The sequence below is a fragment of the Coptis chinensis genome, chromosome 4 (genome assembly GCF_015680905.1).
Source record: "Coptis chinensis isolate HL-2020 chromosome 4, ASM1568090v1, whole genome shotgun sequence".
In the NCBI taxonomy this organism is placed as follows: domain Eukaryota; kingdom Viridiplantae; phylum Streptophyta; class Magnoliopsida; order Ranunculales; family Ranunculaceae; genus Coptis; species Coptis chinensis.
Window position 1 is genome coordinate 61526730 of NC_141459.1, and position 9238 is coordinate 61535967.

Genomic DNA, 9238 nt, shown 5'->3' on the forward strand with positions numbered 1-9238 from the left:
AAATTATACTACGATGGCAATTTAACTTAATTAAGATGAATTAACTTCTATTATGATAATAGAATATTGAAATGTGAATATGGAGAAGGGATTATGGAGATTTGAATCCACTTTCAATACAAGAAAAAAGGCTTTATATCACTGTTAAAAACAGTCACAAAAAATCTTTTATCACTGTTTTTTTTTCCCAAAACCGTGACGCAATGAGAGTCATTTATTTTTTTCCCAAAACCGTCACAAATATTCTTTGAAGAACAATCACAAAAAAGTTGAAACACAGTCATAATATAACTACCTTTTAGTGATGATTTTTACTGAGTAATGATAAACGTTCTCCATAACAATCATCAAAAGTAACCCTTTTATAGCTATTTTCACAAAACCGTGACAAATGGTTAAATTTTTTACAAAAAAAAAATATAAAAAATAAAAACAAAAATTCACTAAATTGGCTTTGCACTCCATATCTCTACCGAATGCCTATACACCTTTAAAAAAATCTTAACAAATATAATCAATTAAAATTCCAAATATCATTCACAAACACTAATTCCATTAAACCAATCAAATCCAAACAAGACTTAGATAATTGTTACATGTATTTAAATAAAAATCAAAATTAAACATCCTAGAAGTTAAAAAATAAATCATCCTTGCCCGCAAGAGTCGTCACATGAATTTAAACACACTTATTGTTTGTTTTGAGCATAGTCATCAACACGTTCTTGGATGAAGCCAACAAACTCGTATCCTTGCTTTTTAGAGTAGTACACTTCTAACATGACTACAATACTCCGTAGTACCCCACAACTACCCTTAGTATAACTCCCTCCACAACTCGCTTATGATATTCAATCCCTCCTGTAAGAAAAACAATTAGTCAGCACAAGTCAAAACTTCTATAATGTAGAAATTACAAGGCAACGAATTTCAAAATATAGAGAAGACAACGAATTTCAAAATATAGAGAAGACAACGAATAATTTCAGTGAACTAAGAAAATGTAAAAGAAAATATACCTTTAGCAAGACAGCGACCACAAGCACATGCCCTTCTTCTTCCTACCGAATACCTTGTTCCCTAACTTGAAAGATTTAATCAATTCAGAGGCATCTATAGTCCATACAATAGTTGAAAATTAAAAGCCAATATCACCAACACTACACACTAAAATTGTGAACTGGTACAAGTTTAGTCCCATTTTGATAATGTAGTTTTCGTGAATCAGATCTTCCATTTGTTTCTTTAGCATCATATTCTCCTAGCAGAAAGAAAGAGATCATAAGTTCAAGATGCTTTGAAACTAAATTATCATCTACTGCATTTGTATTTAAAGTGGGGATCACAGTGTCAACAATTAGTCCTCACCTTGTGCAAATCGTCTGCCGCCGCAACACCAGCCTGGGTCTGAATAGACTTCTTAAAAATATCCAGCACCCTTGAAGCACGGGCTTTTGCATCATCTATGTTAGAGGCACTTGTCATTTCATTCACAAACAGTTCAACCCACTCCACTATAGGAACCGTTATTGTCGCATCAAATGATTTAGGAACCGCGAAAAACCCGGCGCAGCGGAATAAAGGTGTAAACGGTTTGGTTAGCAATTCATACATTTAGATCGGCTAAGATAACTCTAAGAATCCAATATCTATGAATCAGCAACCTCTTGATCTTCTGTTGTATTTCTATCCTTAGAATGGACGTTTTGTGGGCAACGATCTACCAGCCTCTTCTTTCTCTCTTGGCCTCTCTCACTCACAAAGTTATAACCGTTTTGGATCTTTCTTTCCTTGAGCAAAACCTGAGTTTTTCTTGTGTAAAAAGTGGCTAGAGAAAGAGGTTTCTATTTATAGGCTACAACAGGGACCATGAGGAGAAATCAGGGTTAGGTCTCCTGACGGGCTTGGGCTTCCCGTTAAGCCTGAACACACGCATTTTAAGTCCGTCCAACAAATGGCTTATTCCACTAAAAGCCATTGTTGCACTACCGCCCTAATCCCAAATTACGTGTTACGTTTATGGGCTCCATATTATATGCTTGTTGATCTCCCCGTGTTTAAGATATCGAATGCCCGTTGATTAAGTCAACTTACTGACAACTATATTAATTAACTTCTTATGTCCTTGAGTAGTACCAGTCAACCTTATTGTCATGTCCGATTAAATCCACCTGCAGGGTTTACATGACAATCCTTATGAGCTCCTCAAGGGAACATCGTCAGCCCGACTTTCTGCGGGTCACGGATTCTTTCTATAATCAACAGCACACCTTACATAAAATGTCATTACCCAATCTATCGAGTTTGTTGATTCACAAATGAATCTCACTCATTGATGATTTAAAGCAATATACAATGCACGCAAGTGCCCGTTATTATATCCGAATTAAGAGGACAAGCATCCATAATAACAGAGGTGTTTGTTCTCTTATATAGTTAGTATAAAGAGAAACAACCTCACTTGGTCCTGTTCAATACACACAAAGTGTACTAGTGTGAGTCAAGATAGACTAATACCAGATTATACTACAACCGTACCAATGATTTGTCCAAATCCATCTAGGTTGTGAACATTTACTTATACTTTATAAGGTACTGATGATATGATATTCTGTGTGTCACCACACACCATATCATCTACAACATAAAGTATTAGACTCATGCATATAACTAATAACATATATAATATGCATAATATTTGCCCATAGGATTCTTATTCAAAATGTAAAGAATAAGAATTAATACAAAAATAATGTTTTTAGTATATAACCCTATCATCCACACTATTTTTTGGGAGATTGTTGACTCGTAAATCTTCAGAAAGAACAACATTTTCTCCATTATATTCTATACCTGCAGATGTCGCACCAAAGCATGAGGGTTGCGATTCTCAAATAAGCAAGAATAATCAAGAGAGAATATACTTTAGAGTAGCCTACTTAACAAGGTTTTGCTTACTAAAAGTGCAATGCACCATTGGCATATTGTGAGCTAATGGCCTTATGCTTCCCTTCACATAAGATAATGGTTTTTCTTATTTTTCCCCTCAAGAATAAAAGAAACAATTTCAGCATGAGAATTCACACTCATGTCTCTTCTCTCTCTTTCGAAGGATGAAAAACTCCTTTTTATTATCACTATTAGTAACCATTAATTCCATAAATCAAAGGGTATGAGTCTTCATACAAAGCAAAAGATAGTAATATTCTGTAAATATATATACGGTATAACCAAGAGGAAAGCCCACAAGTAAATTATTGGGGACTATTTCAATCCCTATTTTTTTCTTTAATGAGCGCCATCCTAATTTCCTTCATCTTGAAGTAGTGGTGGGTCCTAGACTGAACAGCCGAAGAAGTCAAAGCTTATTCACTTGTGAGGTTTTAAAGATGGACAATTTTCATAATATATAACCAGAACTTACTGACAAAATCTAAAATGGAAAACTTGAAGAGATTAGTGGCTTCAATATCCAGATTTAAAACTATACCGCTTAGCAACCAGACCAGTTTACATTAAAAAGGGAATAAAACATATAACACAGTTAGACCAACTTGCATGGAACCTTTCTATACCTTGTGTTGGTAGATCAGTATTGACTACTGCAGATGTAGATGTTGAGTCTCTCTCAACATTACCTAGACGAAGTTCATTCAAACTCTTGATGGCAAAATCCAAGTCCTCAGATTCATTGAGTGCTTTCTCAAGAAGCTGAAGAGAGTATTCTACGTTAGCAGACAAGTCATATTGACATATATACATATACTCGAAACACTCAGTAGCAACTGGGGAAATGTAATTGTTGAACTTAAATAAAGAAAAGATAAAATAACCAAAATCCTCAAATTTACAAACACATACACAACAGAACATACACATACACCTTGAGTTAGAGCTAGCAAATTAAAAGGGAAAAAAAAACCTCTAGAATTAACTAACCTGGTTCGATTGGTCGATGCAAAGCAATCAACTTAACAGTTCTCTTACCCTTTTCTCATCCCCCATCTCGAAGTTAGAGCAGCGACGCACAGACGAGGATGAACAGAATAAAGGGCTCACTTTTAAATGAAACACTTCACTTATCCCTTTTGATCTCGTCCTTCATCTTTACATTCTTCTCAAGTATACATTATTGTACCAAAAAAACCCTCATCTGATCTACATAAAAAAAAATTATCCCTGAATCAAGTTACTGATGAACTATTAGGAATAGTGGAAAAGAAATTGAATAAATTTTAATTTAGAAATCAAGTTACTGATTAACTATTATGAGCAAAGAATTCAACAACATCGAAATAAGCCTGAGAACTTTTAATAACTATCAGCAATAATTAACTTTGTGCAGATAGATTGTGAGCATTACAAACAGGTTAAATCCAGAGAAGTCCAGAGAAGCAAAAGAAAACAAAAAATATCTTACTACATCAAAGTAGTGAGACGTACGTATTTCTACTCAAATTTCTCCTTAAATGCGTTGTGTTTTCACCGCACCAGTTCAAAAATCTCAAAACAGTAAATGAACTTTTCAGTGCAGAACCAAAAGCAATCCATTTTATAAAAAAAAAACCAAGATCAGTTTTCAATTCACAATTTAAAGAAACCTAAAAAGCAAAATCATCTGTAGTAACTTACCATTAAACCCCTTCACAAAAATCGAAGGATGTTGCTGCTTTGATTCGGGATTAGAAAATGAAAGACTTATTAACGAATTGAGGCATACAAAGAATGAGAGAAAAATGATCGAACATTCACTATGATGTCGAATTAAAGTTTGAGATATATACTAAGATACATGTTTCTTTCGGAGAGAGTTTTGAGAAAATGGTGATCCTGGGGAAGCAACTTCACTAATTTTCATGGGCCTTAGTCGTGAGCCCGTGAAGACCAATTGTTACTGATTTGGTTAAGGCAGTGACAAATAATGGCCCGGGTATACAATTGTTCATTAGCGGAAAACCAAAACATTACTTGTCACGTTTTTCACCGTGCGGGTGACAAAAGACCTTCTAGAAATAGTCACAAAAACCTTTTTATGCCATTTGTGATCATTTCAAACAGAACAGTCACAAATAACATTTTAAAACAGTCACAAAAATCCTTTTTTTTTACCAGTGTTTATGTACTCCTCATATGCTAATGTAGGTTATTGCAATCCTAATCGACTAAGATTAAGTGTTTAATCCCTAATTATTCATGGCAATCTCTACCAACTAATAATTAGCATGTGAAGAAGTCCAACCCATTCTCATGGAAAATCAACTATCCTACTATAATGAAACTCTTAAAAGCAATAATCATAATTAACACATCAAGTCTTCATCAAGCTTCATAAAAACCCCCTAATGGAGGTTTAGCTAGAGGTCATTAGATTATCATAAATAGATATATAAGAATGAGACATAATGAAGAACAATAATGAACTTTTATTTATCTAATGAATAATAAAGAACAATAATTAACTAAGGTTTAAACTAATAACTAAATCTAAAATCTAATTACCCATCTCTAATTAATTATATCTATCTAAGTCTAAGTATATGTAGAGTTATGCCTTAGTCCTCTTTATATAAGAGAGGCTATGTCTACATTTTCGTGCATGGGCTTTAGAGCCATGTTTTGGGCCCTTGAATCAAGCCCAAAACCTAATTACATAAGTCCAAAAAAGGTTTCTCTATTGAAAATTACTGTAATAGCTTTTTCATCCAATTATGCTCCTCTGATTGGGTCAAGGCTTGGACCATTAGAAAACCCTTTTCGAACCAGTCGTTTTGACATATATTAAGCCCAATTCCGAGATCTGAGTCCAAAGATATGGCCTGCAGAAGTTCTATTGACTTTTTTGCTCTATTTCTGCCCACGTTGACTTTGACTTTTCAGCTTTTACTAGGCTTTAAAAAGATTTTTTCTCCTTGAATCTTGGTCTTTAATCATAGAACTTCTTATCAACCAATCTTTCTTCCTTTATCTCGCAAAAGTGACATGTTTCTTCACATATTTGACTCCAATGCCTGAAATACATAAACGTACGTAAACAGTGCTAACTCATATTTATTATATACATAATTGGTCTAAATGTAATGATATTAAGGGGTTAAAACTACAATTTTAGACTCATATCAATGACAAAAGAAAATAATCGCCCATTATGTCTCGCATGAAGCGCATTGCATGAATACTATATTATTTACCATCTAGTTGCCTAGAGCCCTACAAAATTATGAAATTGAATTAGATATGTTATACATCAAGTACATACATAAATAGTAATTGTAATTGTTTAATTACCTTGATATGGTGCTAACATGGTTTTCGAGAACTTCTATTCACTTGGATCCCTCTTAAAGTTATCAATGCACTTCAAGTTAAAAATTTAAACAATTAATGTCAATATAAGAAATAAAAAAGTCTACATATATAATAAAAAAAGTATACCAATAAATGCGAATGGAAATAGTTACGTACGTGTTAATAATGATTTTCACGTCACCAATGCATTTACCATTCACCATTTTGTATCAGATTTGCCACTTCAAACCAAATTAGCAAGCTCACCTAATCTATGGGCATAAACAACAACTTCACCATTCCAGTCAGCTCCAACAACTTGATCTATAAGATCAACATCAGTTGCACGGACAGAATAGTAAGGATGCCTGGCAAGGTATCATGTATTAGTGTCTTCTTGGCGACCTTGCACCACCCAGCACATTGGCAGTTAAATATGCCCACCACACCAGAACATCCATTCGTATTCTATACTTTGAGCAAGCTGCCCATTCAAAATATATTTGGCTTTAGTTAACTGATATCAGGAAGAAATCTTTATAGATGTCTTAGAGCATAATTAGTCACTAGAAAGTAGAAGCTAAATGCCTAGACCGGAAAAATGAGTAAACGAACCTGGTTCCATCTCTAGCAGGATCAGCAAAGAGGCAATCATGCGTAGGTCTGCTAGGAAGTTTAGCACTGAACCGTCAGGAAGGACCAATTTCTTCAAGAGCTCAAAATTGTGGTTACCTGGCTTGCCACTAACAAAAGCAAAGAGTTTGTGACTATTAATCACAAGGCATAAACATAAACGATACAAAATCCAATAAAAAATAAGTACTTAAGCCCTTAAATGTTGCAATACCTGACATAAATAGGACATCCACCGACAGCTCGAGCGGCAGCATGATAATCAGCGGTTGGGTGTAGGCTCTGTGCAATAAATATTTTTCCATCAAAATGTGATCTTCTAACAATTTAACGAATACCATTTACTGGATATATAGATTTTATTTTCTTTTTGTTTTATGATAAATATCATCTGATGTATGGAAGAATACTTATGCCATCTTGTTAGCCAGTACTACATACGTGGAACATATCTCAGTCAGGTTGCATAAATTCACCAAGGAAAAGGGTGTTATATGCCAAAGACGATATGTGGATCGTATGTGAAGCTGGGTCACGAGGGTAGAAATCAGCTGATGCCCTCACCACAACACTGTTCTTAGCACTGTACATTTCTTCTGTGTTATGGCACATGCAAGCAATGCAACCATTGTCCGGAAAATTGTGAGAGATGGAGGCTTCAAGGGCCTGGTGGTAGCTCCGTGTAAGGGCGACGCGCCCACCATGGCCTTTGCCAAGGGTCTCAATGATGTTCTGTACATAAACTTTTACCCCCTCTACGCCACAAGAGGAGAGGTATGCATGGAGTTCATCGTAGAAGTCAAATACTTTCTTAGGATGCACCAAACCAAGGCCATGAACTGAAAGGCTGTCCATAACAATGTCTGGTTGGTTTCCCTTCATACCTGGTGACTGAACTGGGTACGCAAGTGCACTGTCATAATGTTCCATGCCAGTAGCTGCGGGATTTACACCTCCCCAGTAACCAGCAAGAGCATGCCATTCGTAAACAAACCGACATCATGTATTGAAGATTATAACACACTTCAAACAGTTCACTAGAACTTTCTCTCCCCTTGCAATAAGATCATAACACATTCCACTACCCTAAATTCTTGCATAAGTACTACTATGTGGTAAGTAAATGTATATGATAACTTTCACTGTTGGGGCATAAGGCATCCCAAATCTTATAGAACTCAACTCCAAATAAAAGAAACACTTTTTGGATCAAGTTAATGACCGTTCGAATTTCCATTATACAGATTTGATCACCAACATTAAATTACCAAATTTAACAGATTATGAAGGCTGTTTAGTTGCAGCAGTTATTATTCTCACATCCCAAACAAAAATACGGGAATTTTGGCGGTCAACAGCGTTGTTAATTTGGCATTACGCCAGCTCACACCACTCAAATTCAGCAACAAAGGATATCTTGTGGATCTAATGTCACATACAACAGGTTGTTTCACACGCACACTATTCATGTGAAACCACCTATGGGAAAATTTTGTGAAAGGAAACAAAGAGAACTGAGAAGGTTAATGTATGATGGCACCACTAATACTTACTTGACGTTATGATTCTGCTTGGCTTCTTCCACAACATGCTTTAAACCTGGGGCCTGATCATTATTCTTGCCATTCTTTTGGAACTTCAATTCTCATTTTCTCGTATTCCTGTAAGTCTGCTATCGAATCTGGCGATAGATTACCAAAAAGATGGAATGTAAGTCCCGAAAAAAAAAAAAAAAAACCTCTCGATGGAATTCTAACAGAAACACATTGGGGAGGAAAGAGGGAATATTATATATATTCATGAATATTTAGTTCAGAGAAAGAATGGGCTTACTATACTCCTTGAACAAGGCATTTCTCAGGCTCCTTATTAGCTTCAACACCAATTTGTTGGCACCCATCATCAATGATCAAGAAGCATGGGGGAGTGCCTCCCTCTGACAAGCTGGACCATCAGCAGACATACGTTTAGCTTGGAAAAAATTACTATCACTATGGTTTGCTTTGACTACTAATATAAACTGTAGACCCCCCCACCCGTGAAACTTTTAGCCCCATCAATAAATGTTCAAACTATTAAAAGCTAAGTGTCAGGCCTACTTGTATATTCTCACCTTTGGAGGCCCTCATCAACACGACAACACCTTCGGCCGTGACGTCAGTATAAAAAGCATCCCATGTTCACCAACCAAACCAGTCGAAAAATTGAGGCAACTATAATTGAAATTGGAAGAACAACTTTCAGTAGAGTTTCTCAAAAGTAGTTAAGGTTTTAGTTTCCTTCCTTAAATGTAAGGAAAAAAGATGAGGCCTTTTATTAT

At 35.5% G+C, this 9238-nt stretch overlaps 1 long non-coding RNA gene and 1 pseudogene across 2 annotated transcripts; both read right to left on the reverse strand.

Annotated features, from left to right (window-relative positions):
• Positions 1 to 501: 501 nt before the first annotated feature.
• LOC147504277 (uncharacterized) lies at positions 502 to 1909 on the reverse strand. The gene is made up of 3 exons (XR_015220374.1): positions 1369 to 1909; positions 1020 to 1261; positions 502 to 861 (listed from the first exon to the last, which is right to left on the reverse strand). It is a non-coding gene; the product is annotated as an uncharacterized LOC147504277 (long non-coding RNA).
• Positions 1910 to 5405: 3496 nt separating this feature from the next.
• On the reverse strand, positions 5406 to 7917 carry LOC147504278 (putative galactinol--sucrose galactosyltransferase 2; annotated as a pseudogene). The gene is made up of 5 exons (XR_015193028.1): positions 7360 to 7917; positions 7133 to 7200; positions 6901 to 7028; positions 6553 to 6769; positions 5406 to 6355 (listed from the first exon to the last, which is right to left on the reverse strand). The product of XR_015193028.1 is annotated as a putative galactinol--sucrose galactosyltransferase 2 (transcript).
• Positions 7918 to 9238: the final 1321 nt, after the last annotated feature.